Source organism: Myotis daubentonii, chromosome X (genome assembly GCF_963259705.1).
Source record: "Myotis daubentonii chromosome X, mMyoDau2.1, whole genome shotgun sequence".
Lineage (NCBI taxonomy): Eukaryota > Metazoa > Chordata > Mammalia > Chiroptera > Vespertilionidae > Myotis > Myotis daubentonii.
The window spans coordinates 87,186,719-87,207,883 of NC_081861.1; the positions used below are offsets into that span (position 1 = coordinate 87,186,719).

Sequence of the window (21,165 nt, forward strand, 5' to 3'; positions counted from 1 at the left end):
GTGGCTGCTGAGGTCTGGTAGCCACCATTACTGGGATAGAACAAGGCCAAAAATGTACAAACAGGCCTGTCCCTGCCTATTCAACCCCCATCCATCCCAGCAGAGCCTAATGAAAGCACCTGGGACACCTTGGGTAGTACAGCACTTCTGGCAGCATCTAACTGCAAGAAGCAGCACTGGGCCAGAGGCCCATCACCTGCCACATTTCCCCACAAGGGTGCTGCCCTGAGGGGACACCCCATCCCAGGGAATATGGGGGCATTTTCCTTAGCCAAGGCAACAGGCCCCACACAAATAACAGAAGCCTTAGCAGGGCAATAAGAAAAAATGAAAACTTGCACTTCACCTACTGGAAAACAAATGAACAAACAAAAAACTCTCCTTCTCACCTGCTAAATAGTGAAGTGTCAGGTACTTTCTAAAAAGCAGATTTCATACCATATGACCCAGCCACCACTCTTCTAGGTATCTACCCAAAACTGAATATATATATATATATATATATATATATATATATATATATATATATATATATGCCTATGTGACTGTTATGACCAAAACGACTGGATGACTGCCCGGTAGCTATGAAGTGCACTGACCCAGACCTTCCTGCTGGAGCCCTGGCAGCCCTGAATCTGGTTCACCCACACCCCAGACTCAGAAAGGAGGGAGGAGGGAGCCCAATTCCTCGTGGAATCAGCTGTGCCTTAGCTTGTTGCTGGGGCCCTGACAGTCGCAAATCTCATTCACACTCACCCTGGACCCAGACAGGAGGGAGGAGGGAGCCCAATTCCTTGCAGAGTCTCCGTTGGTTAGCTTGCTGCTGGGGCCAACCTCCCATGGTCCCTCCCCCGGGCCGGCCGCCTATGGTTCCTCCCCCTGGCAGGCTGGCCCCCCTGATTGGTGCCAATCGCGGGCCAGGCCAAGGGACCCCACTCACGCATGAATTCGTGCACCCGGCATCTAGTTTATTCATAAAGATATATGCACTCCTATGCTCATTGCAGCATTATTCATGGTGGCCAAGACATGGAAACAACCCAAGTATCCTTTGGTAGATGATTGGATTTAAAGAATGTGGTACATATATATAATATAATATTGTTCAGCCATAAGAAAAGATGAAATACTGCCATTTGGGACAACATGGATGGACCTTGAGATTGTCATGCTAAGCGAAATAAGTCAGAAATAAGAACCACATTATTTCACTCATATGTGGGATATAAAAAAAACTGAAAGCAACAAATGAACAAACAAGACAATAAAAAACAACAACTCATAGGCAAAGATAGCAGTATAGTGGTTACCAGAGGGTAAGGGGAGTTGGGAGAGGTATTAAAGGGTAAAGGGGGTCAAATAGATGGTGGTGGAAGGAGACTTGACTTGGGGTGATGAACACATGGTACAATATACAGATGATGTACAATAGAATAATTGTACATTTGAAACCCATATAATTGTATTAACCAATGTCACGCCAATAAATTTAATTTTTTATAAAAGCATATTTTATTCCTGTAAATACCTAAGCTAAGAAAGAATCCATCAGACACCATGAATAACCAAGGTAACATTGTAGTTCAGAAAAAAAGAGAAAAATATCCAGAAATTGAACTTAAAGACATGGAAATATGTGACTTAAATTACCAAGAATTCATGATGCAGTTCTGAAAAAACAACAACAACAAAACCTCAAAATAAAAGCTCAGCAAGGTACTATAATGAACTCAGAATTAAAATCAATGAACTAAAGGATTGCTTTACCAAAAAGATTGAAACTATTAAAAAAATGGAAATTTTGGAGGTGAAGAACTCAATAAAAGAGATGAAGAATGAACTAGTCAGCATAGGAAATAGAGCAAACCAAATGGAGGAAAGAATTAGTGATATCAAATATAGAAATATAAAATTGACTAAGGTGGAAGAAGAGAGAGATTTGAGAGTTAAAAAAAAGAACTCTATAAGAACTATCTGACTTATCAGAAAGAGCAATGTAAGAATAACAGGTATAGCAGAAAAAGATGAGTGGGAAAATGGAACAGAGAGCACATTTAAACAAAATAATCAATGCAAACTTCCCAAACCTATGGAAACAACTAGATTCTCTTATAGAAGAAGCAAACAGAACACCTATATATCTCAAGCCAAAAGGGTCTTCTCCAAGGCAAATTATATTAAAACTGTCAAAAATTAATGACAAAGAAAGAATTCTCAAGGCAGCTAGGGATAAAGATGTGCTCCCTGTGTACAATGGGAAAAGAGATGTACATAAATGCCCCTATTATGCTGCTACTAGTAAACAAGACAAAGGTAGCCTGGAGGGCAGCAACTGCCCCTTCTGAATAGTTTTGCCTGTGCATAGCAAGCCCACCCTCCAGTTCATTCTGACCATCAGTGTGGCGCTAGCTGCTAGCCTCTTGGCCTGGCGCTACAAGTGAAGAACCCATCATACACCGTTGGTGGCCTACTCCTGAATGAATGTTTGCCCACCCCCACCTCCCCTGTGATAAAACCACCAGCTCAGGTGACTTTTTAAATGCTATATTTGAGAAAACAAGGAACCAATAAAAGCCAGAAGCTAAAACCTCTGCTGGTTAGTATCCTCTGGTCCAGGTGCTTAGCTGGCTATAGGCCCACCCTCCCTGCAGCCCCTAGGCTGTGGCACAGGGAGCAGCCAGTGCAGCTCAGCAGACTGGCCTAGGTCTTTGGAACCAGCCCTGCTCCTGGGGTCCCACACCTCTCACCCTGAGGCTGTTCCCTTTGTTCTTCCTGTCATATAAACATTTAGGTTGGCATTTTCCCCCTGCTGCGAGTGAGCAGACAGCAAGGCTAGGCTTCAGTAGCTCAATGGGAGGAAGGCAGGCCTTCCTAGATGCTCCTGCTCGGCTGCAGGGCCTTTCCTGGGTATAGAGGGACAGAAGCCAGGCTGTCACCCTGCCTTCGAGGCCCTGCGAGCTCCATCCTTGGTAGCCAGTCCTCATCCCTCTCCAGCAAAAAACCTCAAAGAAGTCTGTGTCCATCCATGGCCTGTCTCCTCTTCTGACCTGTTTCATGCTACAGCACTCAGTAAAGTGGACCCTGACATTTGCCTCCCTCAAAGATAGACCATATATTGGGACACAAAACTAGCCTGAACAAATTTAAGAAGATTGAAATCATGTGAAGCATATTCTCTGACCACAAGGCTTTGAAATTAGAAATCAACTGCAAAAATGAAGTAAAAAATAAAACAAAAATATGTGGCAATTAAACAACATGCTACTAAACAAAGAAAAAAAAGAAGAGATAGAAAAAAAAAAAATCAAAGGGCCCTGACCGGTTTGGCTTAGTGGATAGAGCGCCGGCCTGCGGACTCAAGGGTCCCAGGTTCGATTCCAGTCAAGGGCATGTACCTTGGTTGCGGGCACATCCCCAGTAGGGGGTGTGCAGGAGGCAGCTGATCAATGTTTCTCTCTCATCGATGTTTCTAACTCTCTATCCCTTTCCCTTCCTCTCTGTAAAAAATCAATAAAATATATTTTTTAAAAAAATAAAAGAAAATAAAAGGATTTCAAAAGATATATAGAGATAAGTGAAAATGAAAGTATGACATATCAAAACTTGTGGGATGCAGTGAAAGCAATATATAGAAGTTTGTATCATTACAGGCCTACCTCAAGAAACAATAAAAATCTCAAATAAACAACTAAACATTTCACCTTAAAGAACTAGAAAAAGAAAACAAACAAAGCCCAAAGTCAGTAGAAGGAAGAAAATAATAAAAATTAGAGCAGAATTAAACAAAATAGAGAACAAAAAGACAATAGAAAAATTAATGCGACAAAGAGCTGGTTATTTGAAAGGATTAATACAATTGACAAAGTTATGGCTAGAATCACTAAGGAAAAAAGAAAAAAGACTCAAAGTCAGAAATGAAAGAGAGGGAGAAATCCGGTGAGCCTTGCTTCCTGCAGTGCTCTGTTCGGGACACATGGAGGTCAGCCTTGGTGCTGGCGGTGGCCCTGGCAGACTGCCATTCAAGAAGGCGGGCCTTTTGAGTGGGGCCTTTGGATCTGAACTGTTAAGCTGTTTCTAGGGCCTTGGAATTACTTGTACTTGGGCCTGTGCATGCACCAGTGTGCCTCCTGCTCCACCTCCACCAACAGCAGCTCTTTGGAGGCTACGGGGAGCACCAGTGCATAGAGGGTCTGGAGCAGCTTCCGGAACAGCTCCCTGCCACCCAGACCATCATGGCAGCTCGCTTGGTGAAGTGATGCCGGTGCCTCCTGAGAGAGTCTGCTCATCTAGCCCCTGCTGGGCTTCCAGCTGGCCAACTGAGACTGGCTAGGGTAGCCCATAAGACTCTAACTTCCTCAGCTACCTCACCCATTTTCGACTTCCCAGCTTCCTTGTCACAGTGCCTGGAGAAGGAACAAGTGTTTACCCCGCCCCCCCCCCCCAGAGTGCCAGGAGGCAAACGAGCTCATCAAGAAGGCCACTAGGCCAGAGGAGCTCCTGGAGCTGCTTGGTGGTAGCCATTGCCTGCACTAGAGCCATGCGGCCCTTGTGCTCATCAAGCTCTCTCACCTGCTCTCTGAGAAGCCAGAGGACAAAACCTAGCTCGCTCATACAGGACGCCTGCTTTCAGCAACTTCTCCAACTTATCAACAGTCAGATAACTGTGGTCTGGCATGGGACCCTTCTGAAGCTGCTCTGGAGCTTCTACACACTGGCACTCTCTGCAGCCTCCAAGGAGCTGCTGTCAGTGGAACAGGAGGTGCACTGGCACATGCACAGGCTCAAGTACAAGCACCTGTCCTTACTGGCAGAGTTCAGCACCGCCTACATGTAGGAGTATGGCTCCTAGGAGCTGCTGGCTGAGCTGTTCCTGAACCTGGAGTAGTGCTGGGCAGAAATCGAGGATGGCCGCACGCTGGTGGCCCTCATGATGAAGACAGGCGTCATTGATGAACAATCTGGAGGACAAGTGCCTGGATCTGGTAGAGCAGTTCGGCCCTGACGAGCTGGTGGCGCTGACAGCTCAGAACCAGCAGTCTGTGCCCTTGCTGTGGGCCATCTCCTTCCACCTGTCCAGAAGCCCTTCCCCCTGATCAAAGGCGTCCTCCTGGACCTGGCCTATGCCTATGGCAAACTTGACTTCCACCAGACCCAGGTGTTCCAGTGCCTGGCCGCTGAACTGCTGCCCCACATGCCCAGCCTCACGTCCGGCGAGGTGGCCAGATGCACCAAGTCCTTCGCCATCCTCAAGTGGTTCAACCTGCCCCTCTTTGAGGCCTTTGCTCAGCACATCCTGAGCACAGCCCAGAGCATCCCCATGCCAGACCTCTGCAACATGCTTCTGGCCTTCTCCTGCCTGAACTTCCATCCAGAGCAAGCCTGGTGCATGAAAAGCTGGGGTATCAGCAGGCAGACCTGGACCTAGACCTGCAGGTGGACATGCTGTGGGCCCTGTATGTGCTGCAGCAGGCCAGCCCTTCAGAGCTCCAGGCCGTGCTCCACCCCAAGTTGCCCACCCAGTTCTGAGGTGATGGGTCCCCAAAGGGTCAGAGCACCTTTCAGAAGCTGTTCCACCTCAATGCCACTGCCTGGCTAGAGCACCCTGAGTACATGGGCCCCCTGCTGCTGGCCTCGGCCTTGGTCCCCAGGCCCCCAGCCCCTGACAGGAAGGTGATGTCTCTGCAGAAATAGCTGCATGAGACCCTGAAGGGTCTGCTGGGGGGTGCTGACAGGCCACTTTACCATGGCTATGCAATATGGCTGGGTTCTTGACACTGAGGTAGTGCTGGACACTAAAGGCCAGTTTCTGCCCCTGCGAGACTTTGTGGCCCCACATCTTACCCCACACTCCGGCAGCCAGCTGCTGGCCACCAAGGCCAATAGGCTGTCCTTCCTGCGCTGGGAGTTCCCTAACTTCAATAGCCAGAGCAAAGACTTGCTGGGGCATTTTGTGCTTGTCCAGTACCATGTGCTGGTCACTGGATTCCTGGTGGTGGACATCCCATACAAGTGGCTGGACCTCAGATCTGAGTTGCAGAAGGGCGCCTACCTCAAGGACAAGATGCGCAAGTTGGTGGCAGAGGAACTGGCAAAGTGACATGCCCAAACACAGACTGTGCCCAGGGGCCAGGCTTCCTGGAGACCTAGCCGAGGACCCCGGGCTGCAAGAGGTGACATTCAATGATAGACAGTGCGGGGCCTTGGTCAGCAGCTCTGCATGGCAGATTACCCTCTTGTGGGTAATAAATCTTTACCTTTGGTTTTCAACACCAAAATAAAAGAAAGACAGAAATGAAAGAGAAGCTACAAGGAACACCACAGAAATGCAAAACAAAACAAAACAAAAAAATGACAAGAATGCTATGAAAGACTCTATCACCAAACTTGAAAATGTAGAAGAAATGGACAACTTCTTAAAAATATATAACCTTCCTAGACTGAAACTCCAAGCATTGGTAACTCTAAATAAACTAATCAACAGTAAGGACATTGAAACAACCATCAAAAACCTCCAAAAAAAAGTAAAAATCCAGGACTAGACGGCTTCACTAGGGAATTCTACCAAGCATTCAAAGATTTGATACCTAGCCTTCCCAAACTCTTCTAAAAAAAATAGAAGGAGCTGCAATACTTCTTAACACATGTTATGAGGCCAACATTTCCCCAATGACAAAACCTGGCAAAGACAACACACAAAAGGAAATTACAGACCAGTATCTCTGATGAAAATACAACAATACATTAAAAAATACATTATGAATAAGTGGGGTTCATTGCAAGGGTACAAGGATGGTTCAACATACACCAATCAATGTGATATACCACATTAACAAAATAAAAAAATCTTATGATCATATCAACAGATGCAGAAAAAGCATTTAACAAGATACAACATCCATTTATGATGATGATAATTAATAAAATGGGTATAGAAAGTGCCTCAACATAATAAAAGCCATATATGACAAACCCTCAGCCAATATCATACTCAATGGTGAAAAACTGAAAGCTTTTCCTCTAAAATCAGGAACAAGACAATGATGCCCACTCTCACCACTCTTACTCAACATAGTTCTAGAAGTCCTAGTCAGAGAAATCAGGCAAGTGAAAAAAATAAAAAGCATCCAAATTAGGAAAGAAGAAGCAAAAATGTCACTTTTTGCAGATGACATGATTCTTTATATTGAAAACCTTAAGGACTCTACCAAAAACTATTAGAAACAAATACACTAACATTGCAGAATAGAAAATAGTGTTCAAAACTCCATTGTGTTCCTATATACTAACAAAGAAATTTTAGAAAAAGAAGTGAGAACTACAACTCCATTTGGAAGTGCAACAAAAAGAATAAAATACCAAGAATAAATTTAACGAAGGGCTTAAGGACCTATACACTCAAAACTACAAGACATTATTAAAAGAAATTGAAGAAGACACAAAGAAATGGAAAGATATCTTTGTTCATGGATGGAAAAATCAATATTGTTAAAAAGGCCATATTACCCAACTAATATACAGATTTAATGCAATCCCAATTAAAATCTCAATGTCATGTTTCAAAGAAAGAGTACAGAAAATTATTACATTTGTATGGAACCAAAAAAGACCCCCCAAATAGACAAAGTGATACTGAAAATAGAGAACAAAGCCAGATATATCACTCTCTCTGACTTCAGATTATACTATAAAGCAACAGTGATCAAAACAGCATGGTATTGGTAGAAACACACACACAGATCAATGAAGCAGAATTGAGAGCCCAGAAGTAAACCCAGATATTATATACACACAATTAATTTTTGACAAAAGAGACAAAATCATACAATGGGGAAAAGAAAGCCCCTTCAATAAGTGGTGCTGGAAAAATTGAAAAGGTACATGCAAAAAAAAAAAAAAAAGGAAAGAAAAGAAAAAGACAGAGAAGCCACATGCAAAAGAATGAAACTACACTGCTATTTGTCACCACACACAAAAGTTTACTCACAATGGATCAAAAACCTAAATATAAGACCTGAAACAATAAAATATATAAGTACTAAACTTATGGACCTTGGGTTTAGAGAGGATTATGTTATTTGGACCCCAAAGGCATGGGAAATAAAAGCAAAAACAAGTGAATCCTATATAATAAAAGCCTAATATGTTAAGTGTCCAACCGTTCATTCAACCATTTGACCAGTCACTATGATGTGGACTGACCACCAGGGGGCAGACGCTCTGACCAGTAGGTTAGCTTGCTACTGGGGTCCGGCCAATGGGGACTGAGTGAGGCAGGCTGGACACACCCTGGAACCCTCCCATGGTCCCTCCCTGGCCGGCCAACCTCCCGCAGTCCCTCCCCAGCTGGCCAGCCCTGATCAGAACTGGGTGAGACGAGCCAGACATGCTCTGGAGCCCTCCCGTGGTCCCTCTCTGGCCCTGATCATGCACTGGTGGGGGTCCCTTGGCCTAGCCTGCACCCTCTCACAATCCAGGACCCCTCGGGGGATGTCCGCAGGCCAGGCCAAGGGACCCCACCAGTGCACGAATCCATGCACCAGGCCTCTATTGGGACTATATAAAACTAAAAAGCTTCTGCACAGAAAAACAAAAAACAGTAACAAAACCAAAAGGCATCCAACCCAATGGGATACCTCTGATAAGCGCTTAATCTCCAAAATATGTAAAGAACTTATACAACTCAACAACAAACACACAAAGAAAGGACCCAATTGAAAATGAGCAGAGGATCTGAACAGTCACTTCTTCCAAGACATACAAATGGCTAACATATATAAAAAGATGCTCAACTTCACTAGTTATAAGGGAAATGCAAATCAAAACCAACTCACACCTGTTAAAATAGCTATTAACAACAAGATAAGAAATAAATGTTAGAGAGGTTGTGGGAAGAAAGGAACGCTCATTCATTGCTTGTGGGAATTTAAGTTGGTACAGCTACTGTGGAAAACAGTATGAAGGTTCCTGAAAAAAACTAAGTATAGGGTTACCATATAATCTAGCAATCCCTCTTCTGGGTATCTACCTGAAAATTTTGAAAACATTTATTTATAAAGATATATGTACCCCTAACTTCCCCGCAGCATTATTCACAGTAGCCAAGACATGGAAACAACCTAAGTGTTCATTGATAGAGGACTGGATAAAGAAGATGTGGTACATATATATAAACAGAATATGACTTGGCCATAAAAGGGATGAAATCTTACCATTTGCAACAATACAGATGTACAATGAGGGTATTATGCTAAGTGAAATAAATCATACAGAGAAAGACAAATACCATATAATTTCACTTATATGTGAAATCTTAAAAAAAAACAAATAAATAAACAAGCAGAACAGAACCAGACTCAGATACAGAGGACAAACTGATGGTTACGAGATGGCAAGGGTGTTGGGAGCTAGGTGAAAAGTTGAAGGAATTAAGTACAAATTGACAGTTACAAAATAGTCATGGGGAAGTAAAGTATAATGTATGGTATCTATCTATATCTATATCTATATCTATATCTATATCTATATCTATATCTATATCTATATCTATCTATCTATCTATCTATCTATCTATCTATCTATAGATATCTATATCTATAGATAGATAGATATATGTATACTAGAGGCCCTGTGCACGAATTTATGCATGAGTGGGGTTCCTTGGCCTGGCTGGTGATCCAGGCCTGTTGGGGGTGGGGTGCGGGAGAATGAAGGGCTGGCCAGCCAAGAGGAGGGAGGGGCCGTGGAAGGTTGGCTGTGGGAGTGCACTGACCACCAGGGGGCAGCTTCTGCATTGAGCATCTGCCCCTTGGTGGTCAGTGCATGTCATAGTGAGTAGTCGACCAGTCAAGCCTAAAGGTCGCTTAGGCTTTTATATATATAGATATATATATATATATCTATATCTATATCTATCTATCTATCTATATATATATATAAGCTTAAGTCAGTGGTTGGCAAACTGCGGCTCGCTAGTCACATGCGGCTCTTTGGCCGCTTGAGTGTGGCTCTTCCTAAGCCTTAGGAGTACCCTAATTAAGTTAATAACAATGTACCTACCTATACAGTTTAAGTTTAAAAAATTTGGCTCTCAAAGAAATTTCAATTATTGTACTGTTGATATTTGGCTCTGTTGACTAATGAGTTTGCCGACCACTGGCTTAAGTGACCGGCCAACCAACCGGCTGGCTGGCCAATAGCTATGACACAGACTGACCACCAGGGGACAGATGCGCAATGCAGGAGCAGAAACACAGGCTTGGAAACATTGAATCACAGAGGGAAGTGGGGGAGGGTGGGAAGAGATTAACCAAAGATCTTATATGCATACTAGAGGCCTGGTGCACGGATTTGTGCACTGGTGGGGTCCCTCGGCCTGGTCTGCAGGGATCAGACTTAAACCAGTTCTCTGACATCCCCTGAGGGGTCCCAGATTGCGAGAGGGTGCAGGCCAGGCCAAGGGACCCCACCTGAGCATAATCCGTGCACCAAGCCTCTAGTCCTATGGAATAAAACCCTAATATGCAAATTGACCAAACAGTGGAACAACTGGCTGCTATGACACGCACTGACCACTGGGGGCAGACACTCAACACAGGAGCTGCCCCCTGGTGGTCAGTGCGCTCCCACAAGGAGAGCGCTGCTCAGCCAGAAACCTCTCCCACCTCCGCTGCAGGCAGGCGGTAAGGAGCGAGGGGTCCCAGACTGTGAGAGGGATGTCTGACTGCCAACAGGCCGACATCCCCCAAGGGGTCCCGGACTGCAAGAGGGTGCAGGCCCGACTGAGGGACACCCCCCCCTCCAGTGCACAAATTTCATGCACCAGACCTCTAGTATAGTCATACTATTGTAATAACTATGTATGGTGTTAGGTGGGTACTAGACCTATCAGAGTTATCAGTTCGTAAGTTATATAAATGTCTAACAACTATGCTGTACTCCTGAAACTAATATAATATTGAATGGCAATTGTAATTGAAAAAAATGTTTTAAAGAAAAAAACAACAACTTAGCAAGAAACAATCTGTTTACAAAATGGGAATAGACACTTCTCCAATGAGGGCATACAGATCTCCAATAGACATATTAAAATATGCTCAACACCACTAACCATAATGGAAATGCAAATTAAAATGACAATGAGATATCACCTCACACCTATAAGAATGACTACCATCAATCAACAAAGAAGTGTTGGTGAGGATGTGGAGAAAAGAGAACACTACTCATGCACTGTTGGTGAGGTTGTAAATTGGTGCAGCCACCAATGAAAACAGTATGGAGATTCCTCAAAAAGTTAAAAATAGAACTACCATATGACCCAAAAATTCCACTTCTGGGTATTTATCTGAAGAAATCCAAAACACTAATTCAAAAATATACTGTATATGCACCCCTATATTGATTGCAGCATTATTTACAATAGTCAAAATATGGAAGCTACCTAAGTGTGATCCATAGATGAATGGATAAGGAAGAGGTGGTACATATATAAAAAGGTGGAATATTACTTGGCTATAAAAAGAATGAAATCTTGCCATTAGCAACATCATGGATGGACCTAGAGGGTATTATGCTGTATGAAACAAGTTAGTCAGAGAAAGACAATTACCATATGATTTCACTTATGGCAGCAAATATTACAGGCCATGGTGGAGTTCCAGTGCAAGGCAGTAAATGTACAGCCAACTGTAACCATTATAGACGCTATCCACGTCGAAGGGGGCCTCCACACAATTACCAGCAAGATTACCAGAAGAGTGAGAATGGGGAAAGGAATGAGGGATCAGAGAGTGCTCTTGAAGGCCAGGCCCATCAGTGCCAGCCCTATGGCAGGCGAAGGTTTCCAACTTATTACATGCAGAGACCCTATGAGACTCAACCACAGTATTCCGACACTCCTGTGCAGGGAGAAGTGATGGAGGGTGCTGACAACCAGGGTGCATGAGAACAATGTAGACCAGTGAGACAGAATATGTATTGGAGCTATAGACCACGGTTTTGCAGGGGCCGTCCTCGCCAAAGACAGCCTACAGAGGACGACAATGAAGAAGATAAGGAAAATGAAGGAGATGAGACCCAAGGTCAATCACCCAACAAAAAGAAATGAATATGAAATTTCAGCAGAAAGAAATGAACAAAAGATTGGAGCTAAAGACCTTAAGTGCTGGTGTTTTGCCGATTGACCAAATAACTAGAAATAGCTGCATTATCTAGGCAGTGTAGGGTTGTTGTTTTTTTATTATTTTTATCTAAAGACATCTCTTCTTGGTAATGAGAAACATGCTTTTTAAAAAAGCCTGGTTTTTCTCAATATACCTTTAAAGGTTTTTAGATTGTTTCCTATCTGGTCAAGTTGAGATTTTTAACAAGCTCATTTTTTATTTGTAATAAAAATTTACAACTAAATTTTTTTTTTCAAAAAAGTCAACAAACTACAAGCACCTGTTAATGAAGGTCTTAAATAAAAAAATTAAAAAAAGTCTTGGGGATATAAAATACAGCATAGGGATTAACTATGCTGTGGTGTCAGATGGGTATTAGATAATAGTAACGGGTACTAATAATAGTGTATACCAGATGGGTACTAATAATCTATATATATAACAGCCTAAGTGACTGAACGACCCAATGACAGAACAACCAGTCAACTGGTCGCTATGATGAGCACTGACCACCAGGGGGCAGATGCTCAACGCAAGAGCTGCCCTCTGGTGGTCAGTGCGCTTCCACAGCCAAACTCCCGTGGCCAGCCAAACTCCTGCGGTCCCTTCCCCCCGGCCAGCTGACCCTGATCAGCACTGATCGGGACTGGGCGAGACAGCCCCAATCAGCCCTGATCACCGCTCAGGCCGAGGGACCCCACCCGTGCATGAATTCGTGCACTGGGCCTCTAGTAGTATAATAACTATGTATCAGATGGTAGTAGACTTATTGGGGTAATCAATTCATAAGTTATATAAATGCCTAATCACTAAGTTGTATACATTAAACTAATATATATCAACTGTAATTGAAAAATTTAAAGAAATTAAAAAAAAACACCTTTTGTTTTTATATAAAGGACCATAAAGGAGCAGTCTGGCAAGACACAACTTTTTTTAAAATTTCTTTATTGATTAAGGTATTACATATGTGTCCTTATCCCCCCATTATCCCCACAACCAACCCCCTCCTGCCCTCAGCCCCCTGTTGTCTGTGTCCGTTGGTTAGGCTTATATGCATGCATACAAGTCCTTTGGTTGATCTCTCCCCCTTATCCCCACCCTCCCTTACCATCCCTCTGAGGTTTGACAGACTGATCGGTGCTTCTCTGTATCTGGATCTGTTTTTGTTCATCAGTTTATGTTGTTCATTATAGTCCATAAATGAGTGAGATCATTTGATATTTACCTTTCTCTGACTGGATTATTTCACTTAGCATACTGGTCTCTACTTCCATCCATGCTGTTGCAAATGGTAAGAATTCTTTCTTTTTTACCACAGCATAGTATTCCATTGTGTAGATGTACTACAGGTTTTTAATCCACTCATCTGCTGATGGGCACTTAGGCTGTTTCCAAATCTTAGCTATGGTGAATTGTGCTGCTATGAACATAGGGGTGCATATATCCTTTCTAACTGGTGTTTCTAGTTTCTTGGGATATATTCCTAGAAGTGGGATCACTGGGTCAAATGGGAGTTCCATTTTTAGTTTTTTAAGGAAACTCCATACTGTTCTCCACAGTGGCTGCACCAGTCTGCATTCCCACCAGCAGTGCATCAGGGTTCCTTTTTCTCCGTATCCTCGCCAGCACTTGTCCTTTGTTGATTTGTTGATGATAGACATTTGGACAGGTGTGAGGTGGTACTGCATTATCATTTTGATTTGCATCTCTCGGATAATTAGTGACTTTGAGCATGTTTTCATATGTCTCTTTCCTTCCTTCTGTCTTCTTTTGAAAAGTATCTATTTAGGTCCATTGCCCATTTTTTTATTGGGTTCTTTATTTTCCTTTTGTTAAGTTGTATAGGTTTCCTATAAATGTTGGATATTAAACCCTTATCAGTGAGAACATTGACAAATATGTTCTCCCATGCAGTGGGCTTTCTTGTTGTTTTATTGATGGTTTCTTTTGCTATTCAAAAGCTTTTTATTTTGATGTAGACCCATTTGTTTATTCTGTCTTTAGTTTTCATTACCCTAGGAGCGGTATCGGTAAAGATATTGCGTTGCATATGTCTGAGATTTTGCTGCCTGTGGATTCCTCTAGTATATTTATGGTTTCCCATCTTATGTTTAAGTCCTTTATCCATTTGGAGTTTATTTTTGTGTATGGTGTAATTTGGTGGTCTAGTTTCCTTTTTTGGATGTATCTGTCCAATTTTCCGAACACCATTTATTGAAGAGACTGTCTTGACTCCATTGTCTTGACTTCATGCCTACTTTGTCGAATATTAATTGAGCATAGTGATTTGGGTCGATTTCTGGGTTCTCTATTCTATTCCATTGATCTATATGTCTGTTCTTGTGCCAGTACCAGGCAGTATTGAGAACAGTGGCTTTGTAATACAGTTTGATATCTGGTATTGAGATCCCACCTACTTTGTTCTTCTTTCTCAGTATTGCTGCAGCTATTCAGAGTCTTTTTTTATTCCAGATGAATTTTTGGAAAGTTCGTTCTAGGTCTGTGAAATATGCCCTTGGTATTTTAATGGGGAGTACATTGAATCTATAGACTGCTTTGGGGAGTATGTACATCTTGATGATGTTGACTCTACCAATCCATGAACACGGTATGTTCTTCCATCTGTTTATGTCTTCCTCTATCAATTTTTTCTGTGTCCTGGAGTTTTCCGCATATAGATCTTTTCCCTCCTTAGTTAAGTTTATTCCTAAGTATCTTAATTCTTTTGGTGTGATGGTAAATGGGATTGCTTTTTTAGTCTCTCTTTCTGTAAGTTCACCATTGGTGTATAGAAATGCCATAGATTTCTCGTCATTAATTTTGTATCCTGCTACATTGCTGAATTTCTCTTTAAGTCTAGTAATTTTTTGATGGCGTCTTTAGGGTTTTCTATGTACAGTATTATGTCATATGAAAATAAGGACAGTTTTACTTCTTCTTTTCTAATTTGGATGCCTTTTATTTCTTCTTGTCTGATCACAATGGCTAGTACTTCCAGTACTATGCCAAACAGAAGTGGTGAGAGTGGGCATCCCTGTCTTGTTCCTGTTCTTAGGGGAAATGGTTTTAGTTTTTGCCCGTTGAGTATGATGTTGGCTGTGGGTTTGTCATATATGGATTTTATTATGTTGAGGTATGATCCTTCTATTCCCACCTCGCTTAGAGTTTTTATCAAGAAAGGGTGTTGAATTTTGTCAAATGCTTTTTCTGTGTCAATTGATATGACTATGTGATTTTCATCTCTCAATTTGTTTATGTGATGTATCACGTTTATGGATTTGGGGATATTGTACCATCCGTGCATGCCTGGGATAAATCCTACTTGGTCATGGTGTATGATCTTTCTGATGTACTGCTGGATTTGATTTGCTAGAATTTTCTTGAGGATTTTGGCGTCTATATTCATAATGGATATTGGCCTGTATTTCTCTTTCATTGTGTTGTCTTTATCTGGTTTTGATAATAGGGTGATGCTGGCTTCATAGAATGAGCTTGGAAGTGTTCCTTCTTCTTGAATTTTTTTGGAATAGTCCAAGGAGGATAGGTTTTAGTTCTTCCTTGAATGTTTGGTAAAACTCCCCTGTGAATCCATCTGGCCCCAGGCTTTTGTTTACTGGAAGCTTTGTGATGACTGCTTCAATTTCTTCCATAGTTATTGGCCTATTGAGATTTTTATATTCTTCCTGATTGAGTTTTGGAAGGTTGTATTTTTCTAGGAATATGTCTATTTCCTCTAGATTGTCTAATTTGTTTGAATAGAGTAGTTCATAGTATTTTTTAATAATCCTTTGTATTTCTGTGGGGTCTGTTGTTATTTCACCTCTTTCATTTCTGATTTTGTTTATTTGGGTCCTCTCTCTTTGCTTCTTGGTGAGCCTGGATAGAGGTTCATCAATCTTGTTTATCCTTTCAAAGAACCAGCTCTTGGTTTCATTGATCTTTTATATATATTTTTTGGTCTCTATGCCATTTATTTCTCCTCTGATCTTTATTATCTCCTTCCTTCTGCTCACTCTGGGCTTTTCTTGTTGCTCTCTTTCTAATTCTTTAAGTTGTAGAGTTAGTTGATTTACTACCATTTTTTCTTATTTTTGTTTGTTTGTTTGTTTGTTTTGAAATAGGATTGTAGAGCTATACACTTCCTTCTCAGGACTGCTTTCATTGTGTCCCATAGATTTTGGTTTGTTGTGTTTTTATTGTCATTAGTTTCCAGGATGTTTTTAATTTCTTCTTTGATCTCTTTGGTAACCCAATCATTGTTTAATAGCATGCTATTGAGCTTCCAAGTGTTTGAATTTTTTTTGTTGTTTTTATTGTAGTTAGAAAAAAGTCACACAAGCACAGAGAGTCCTAAACAAGATGAGCCCAACAAGACCCACAACAAGACATGTCATAGTTATGATGGCAAATGTTCAGGACAAAGAGAGAATCTTAAAGGCTGTAAGAGAGAGACAGAAAGTTACGTACAAGGGATCTCCCATTAGATTATTAAATAATTTCTCAACAGAAACACATCAGGCCAGAAAAGAATGGAAAGAAATTTACAAAGTGATGAAAAGCAAGGGACTGAATCCAAGAATACTCTATCCAGCAAGGCTATCATTCAAAATGGAAGGGGAAATAAGGAGCTTCATACACAAAAAAAAAGGCTAAGGTAGTTTATCACTACCAAGCCAGCAATGCAAGAAATGCAAATGGGACTGGTGTAAAAAGAAGAAATAGAAAGGGAAGAAGGAACACAGGCACAAAGAATGAAAATGGCTACAAACAAGTACCTTTCAATAATATCTTTAAACGTAAACGGACTAATTGCTCCAATCAAAAGACATCGAGTGGCTGAATGAATACAAAAAAACAAACAAACAAACAAAAAAAAGTGACCCATATATATGCTGTCTACAAGAGACCTACCCAGAACAAGGGACTCACATAGACTGAAAGTGAAAGGATAGAAAACTATCTTTCAGGCAAATGGAGATTTAAAAAAAGCTGGGGTAGCAATACTTTTATCTGACAAAGTAGACCTCAAAGTAAAGGCCATAACAAGGGATAAGGAAGGTCACTTCATAATACTAAAGGGATCGATACAACAAGTTGACATAACCTTGATAAACATTCAATGCAGGAGCACCCAAATACATTAAAAAAAAAAACCTCCTGGAAGATATCCAGGAAGAGATCGACAACAATCCTATCTAATAAAAGAGAAACATGGTAATTGGCGTACGACCGCTACCCTTCCCATTGGCTAATCAGGGCGATATGCAAATTAACTGCGAGCCAAGACGGCGGCCGGCAGCCAGGCAGCTTGAAACTAACATGAGGCTTGCTTACTTCAGTGACAGAGGACTCCAACGTTCCCCACCTGCCACTGCAGGCCTCTGAGCTGGAAGCAACTATGTAACAAACATAGAAGCTAAACAAAACCCCAGAAACCTGCCGGGCTTCAGCCAGCAGGATCGCAACATTGTAAGCAAAGGCCAGAAACCTACTTTCAGCAGCAGAGGCCTAAGAGCTGGAGCCAAGCCTCAAAGCTAAAGCTGGCCCAGAATAAAAAAAAAAGAAAAAGAAAAAAAGGAGCGGTTGGGAGCTTCAGTCACCCCCAGCCTGAAAACAGCCCTCAGCTCCTCACCCAGACTGGCCAGGCACCCAGTGGGGACCCCCACCCTGAAGGGTGTGTGACCAGCTGCAAACAGCCATCATCCCCTCACCCAGGCTGGCCAGGCACCCCAGTGGGGACCCCCACCCTGAAGGGTTTGTGACCAGCTGCAAACAGCCCTCATCCCCTCACCCAGGCTGGCCAGGCACCCCAGTGTGGTTCCCCACCCTGATCCAGGACACCCTTCAGGGCAAACCAGCCGTCACCCACCCATGCACCAGGCCTCTACCCTATATAGTAAAAGGGTAATATGCCTCCCAGCACCGGGATCAGTGGAGCCGCAAGGCCTCCCGGCACCAGGATCAGCGTGACAGGGGGCAGCGCCCAAACCCCCTTATCGCCCTGTGGCTCTGTGTGTGACAGGGTGTGGCGCCCCACCCCCCCTCCCCCACGGACCCTGATCTGTGTGTGACGGGGTAGAGCCATAACCTCCCCATCGGCCCTGCCCTGAGTGTGAGAGTGGCGGCACCCCAACCCCCTGATGGGCCCTGCTCTGTGCATGACAGGGGGTGGCACCGCAACCTCCCCATCGACCCTGCCTTGAGTGTGACAGGGGATGGTGCCCCAACCCCCCAATCGGCCCTACCATGAGCGTGACTGAGGGTGGAATCACAACCTCCCAATCTGCCCTGCTCTGTGTATGACAGGGGGCGGCGTCCCAACTCTCCAATCGGCCCTGCTCTGAGCCCAACCAGGGGCTGCACCTAGGGATTGGGCCTGCCCTCTGCCACTCGGAAGCAGGCCTAAGCCAGCAGGTCATTATCTCCCGAGGGGTCCCAGACTGCGAGAGGGCACAGGCTGAGCTGAGGGACCCCCCCTCCCCCCCTAGTGCACAAATTTTTGTGCACCAGGCCTCTAGTACAATTATAATAGGGGACTTTAGTACACCACTGACATCACTGGATAAATCCTCTAGACAAAAAATCAGCAAAAAAACAGCAATCCTAAATGACTCACTAGATCAGATGAACTCAGTTGACATCTTCAGAACATTTAACCCCAAAGCCACGGAATATACGTTCTTCTCAAGTGCACATGGGACATTTTAAAAAATAGACCACATATTGGGTCTCAAGCAAAGTCTCCCCAAAGTCAAGAAGATTGAAATCATACGAAGCATCTTCTCAGACCACAAAGACACAACTTTTAGACAATAACCACTCAACTCCAGCCAAGCACCACAGAAAAATTTTCTAGCCCTACCCCTATTAACAAAGGCTGAGTGAGAAGCACACACTTCCACACTTGCCCAACTGTAATGAGGCAGGCACTGCTGTTCTACCTTCCCCACTTTAGGATAGTGTGATGGCGAAACTATGACACACACGCGAACTCATTTTTTTTGGTTGATTTTTCTGTGTTAAATGGCATTTAAATATATAAAATAAACATCAAAAATATACATCTTTGTTTTACTATGGTTGCAAATATCAAAAAATTTCTATATGTGACACGGCACCAGAGTTAAATTAGGGTTTTTCAAAATGCTGACACGCCGAGCTCAAAAGGTTCGCCATCACTGATATAGACCATCTAGGGACCTGGGACTTTCATCCCCTGAGGTACTAACCAAGTCCCCCTAGTCAGTCTGATTCCAAAGCCTAAGCTTTTTCCATCAGATTATAGTGTTTAATGAGTAAGTGAAAGAGATGGCTGAAAAACTCACCAGCACCAAAGTCAAATTTTACATATTCAATTGTATCAGAAATATCTGAACATATTTTTAGCCATTTAGGGCCTGCATGCTTTGCATACTTCTCAAAACCCAACCCACTTCTGTTAGCAAGAGATAGGCCCTGGGCCATGAATACCTGAACCGCTGCTGCCATTCAGAACTCTCTAACCTAGAGAATCCCCACAATGCTATTTAGGGACATCACCTAGACATGTAACCCCCTCCTGCCTGCCCTCTCTCCTGGGAATTCCCTTTCCCTCCTCTCTTTCTGGATGATAGATTGTGTGCCTTACATAAGCCTCTTGATGGTCTCAGGCTATGAGGGACTTACCCTCTCATACAACCCTATCCAAGTGCCACTCGATGAAACTCGTTATATCTACTACCTCTCCACAAAGAGACATGGGTTTTACTATTTTAATAACCTTTGTTTCTTTATTTTTTTCCTTTATATAGGGTACTTTATTCAACATGTATCTGTTGGGTATTTATTATGTGCCAAGAACAATGCTAAAGCAGAGTAATAAATAAATAGAGAAGATGAAAAGAGATAAGGCGTAAGGTCATAATGACTGCTTTAGAATTTCAAAATGTTTTAAATTACTTTTAATATATTTTTTAACATTTAGGTTTTTAATCTACTTGGAATTTAATTTTATGTATATGTAGGTAAATACATGCATATATGTGTATACTTTTATAGCTGTTTATGCAAATGTTGGCATAGTATATACATTGCTCTGTACCATACTTTTTTCACTAAAACTATATATTTTGAAAATCATTACATATTTCATCTATCTGTCACTGCTTCAGAAGTCACCCCAACATTCACTGGCTTACAATTTAAAAAAACAAGAAGTATTTAAATTATCTCTCATGATTCTAGGGCTTGCTTGGGCTCAGCTAGGCAGTTCTCACTTGGGGCCTCATTCAGTTGTGGTCTGATAGTGTCTGGGGCTGAAGTCCTCATGAGACTCATTCATTCATAAATATTGGGGTTAGTAATGCCTGTTGGATGGAACCTCAGCTGAGGCTGTTACCTAGAATATCAACAAATGACCTGTCTCTCCACTTCCTCACAGCATGGTGTCTTGGTTCCAAGAGTATGCAACCCACAAAAGGGCCAAGTGGAAGCTGCTTTACTTTTTATGACCTAGTCTCAGAAACCATATAGAATTATTTCCTATTGATAAACATTTGGGTTCTTTTCAGTCACAAGCAATGCTATAGTGCAGTGATGGCGAACCTATGACACGCGTGTCAGAGGTGACACGCGAACTCATTTTTTTGGGTTGATTTTTCTTTGTTAAATGGCATTTAAATATATAAAATAAATATCAAAATATAAGTCTTTGTTTTACTATGGTTGCAAATATCAAAAAATTTCTATACGTGACATGGCACCAGTTAAGTTAGGGTTTTTCAAAATGCTGACATGCCGAGCTCAAAAGGTTCGCTATCACTGCTATAGTGAATAACCTCACCACATAAATCTTTTCTCATGTTTGGAATTTGTCCTACAGATATATGAGTAGTAGAGTTGCTAGATTAAATAATATAGGCATTTTTAATATTGATATATATATATTTCCAAATAGCCATCCAAAGTTATTATCTAATTTTCACTCTCACTGGCAACATATTGAGATTTCCTATTTTCCCAA

General features: G+C 42.4%; 1 protein-coding gene and 2 pseudogenes across 6 annotated transcripts in view; all 3 read left to right on the forward strand.

Moving 5' to 3' along the window:
- The window catches only part of PHKA1 (phosphorylase kinase regulatory subunit alpha 1), a 296,474-nt gene that overhangs the window by 226,720 nt on the left and 48,589 nt on the right, over positions 1 to 21,165 (forward strand). The window lies entirely within an intron of this gene.
- On the forward strand, positions 4,233 to 7,040 carry LOC132224258 (FAST kinase domain-containing protein 4-like; annotated as a pseudogene).
- Positions 11,624 to 12,106, forward strand: LOC132224611 (Y-box-binding protein 1-like; annotated as a pseudogene).